We start from the raw sequence: 2192 nt of genomic DNA, 5'->3' as shown, positions 1-2192 counted from the left end.
CAACCCGCTGAGCCACCCAGGTGCCCCTTTTCTATTCTTGACATGATTCTTCAACCTGCTTTTTTCATTGTTATCCGGACCTACTGGCTACAAGGAACAGCTCATCCCCTTAACTCAGCCTTCAGATTCTCCCACCCCATGTTTTGTTCTCACTGTCCACCTAGTTAACGCTCTGCTCGTTTCTTCTTCTCTAATTGTGGAGTCACTGATCTAACCATGACAAACCCATTGAGCCACTTTTATGGAAGCCTGTTCTCCCTGGGTCCATGTTTTCACTCTCAATATATGACCTCACCTCTTGCTTTAAGCAGAAACATCAAGATTGTTGGAATGTCAACAGCATTTATGTCTTCTCCATCTTTTCGTCACTTGCTTCTTTTCCTGTCATGTGTCATTTCCCACGTGCCACCTTAAGCTGACACGCATCCTTTACACTTGTCTTGTCTCCATCTGAAGTGTGTGTGTGTGTGTGTGTGAGTGTGTAGCCCGATTGCACCTTCAGCGAACAGACAGCAGGACGTAGAACTGAGAATGATGACCAAAGAAGAATTAGGACAGATTGGACTGAAGCCCACCTGGCTGGCATGGGGTCAGTCACTCACTAGCTGCAAGCTTTGATAATATGGCTTGACCTCTCTGAGCCTCTAAGTATCACTTTCCACATCCTCTTTTTTTTTTTTTTTTTAAAGAGGTCATCTCACAAACAAAGAATTTGCTTTTAAAATAAGACCAGCAGGGCCTCTTTCCCACGGGGCTGTGTGAGGGGTCCCTTTTCTCCTCAGCCAGGGCCAGAGGCCAAGATCAGCCCTGGAGGAGCATTGTCGGGGCTGCCGTGAGCTGGCAGCCGCGTTTTCCGGCCTCCGACACCGTAGCTGCCGGGAGCCCGCGTGTGCTCTGTCCCAGGCGTGGTCTGTCCCAGGCGTGCCGACCCCACGGCCACGTGAGGGGCTCAAGTGGCTGCACCGGGGACGGGGCCTCTGGCTCTCCTTGGATGGTGCCAGGCTCTCGGGAGCTGACCCGGGCCTGTGTTGCCCCAAAAGTAGTGGGGCTCCTCCGTGCCTGCCCCACGGGCAGCGCCTGACCAGTAAACACACCGAAGCAGGCCCTCCGTCCCCTCAGAGCCGTGTCTCCCGCACAGGATCCCGTACAGGATGGCCAGGCGCGGGTTGGTGAGGAAGAGCCGCCAGTGGGTGCTGGAGAAGAAGGCGCGCCGCAGGCGGCAGGGCAGGGAGGTCAGACCGGACACCCCGTACACCGGCCGCAGGCGCAAGCCCCGCTTCTGAGCGGCGAGCGGGGCGTGTTGGGACGGCCCGGCTGTGCCCGTTGTCGCGTACCTTGTCGCACGCCTTGTTGCACGCCGGGACTTCTCTCTGTTGAAGTGCCTACTTCGTCAGCTGACAAGATACTGTTAGAGGAAAGTTCTCAAGTTCTAACCATTGTTGTTCACTAACAAAAGTTCTTGTTCTAAAAGCAATAAACCACTTTTCGTGGAAAAAAAAAAAAAAAAATAAGACCAGCACTGGGTGTTGTGTGTAAGTGATGAATCACTAAATTCTACATCTGAAACTAACATTAAACTGTATGTTAACTAACCAAAATTTAAGTAAGAACTTGAAACTACAAACAAAATAATAAAATAAAATAAGACTAGCAATACATTTCTGCCCTACAAATATTCACTTAATATGAAACATGCTAAGGATTATTTTGATACAGGAGACCTTACTTCCATTTTCTCCTGTCTCTTAGCATACCAATATGCTTTTAAAAAATATATTCAGTGGTTTCCCTAGGGCTTTCTTGGAACATTTCCAACTAATCTACATCTACTTAGATTATTAGCATGATGTATTTAATAATAGGTAGTATGGTAATTTATAACAGAGTATTCCAAATCCCTCCATTTCATCCCTTATAACATTGTTGTTATTCATCTCATGTATTCACAAGATGTAAGTACCCAATACATTGTTGCCATTATTATTTTGAACAAATAGCTATCTATGAGATCAATGAGAATAAGGAAAAGAAAGGATTATATTTTAGCTTCCCAGATTCCTTCTCGAACCTTTGTCTCTTCTTTATGTACAAGCTACTCGCCTGTATCATTTTCCTTCCCCCTGAAGAATACCAAATACTGGCAAAGACACAGAGCAACAGGAACTCTCAGTCACTGCTGGTGGAAAGGCAAA

General features: G+C 47.3%; 1 non-coding gene across 1 annotated transcript; it reads left to right on the top strand.

Annotated features, from left to right (window-relative positions):
* The first annotated feature begins 736 nt into the window (after positions 1 to 736).
* On the top strand, positions 737 to 869 carry LOC123392608. The gene has a single exon (XR_006607339.1).
* Positions 870 to 2192: the final 1323 nt, after the last annotated feature.

This window comes from Mustela putorius, unplaced genomic scaffold, assembly GCF_011764305.1.
Source record: "Mustela putorius furo isolate JIRA1106 unplaced genomic scaffold, ASM1176430v1.1 tig00000589_pilon_pilon_pilon, whole genome shotgun sequence".
NCBI classification, from domain to species: domain Eukaryota; kingdom Metazoa; phylum Chordata; class Mammalia; order Carnivora; family Mustelidae; genus Mustela; species Mustela putorius.
The sequence above is the reverse complement of the archived record's forward strand: the minus strand, read 5'-3'. Positions and strand labels throughout refer to the sequence as shown.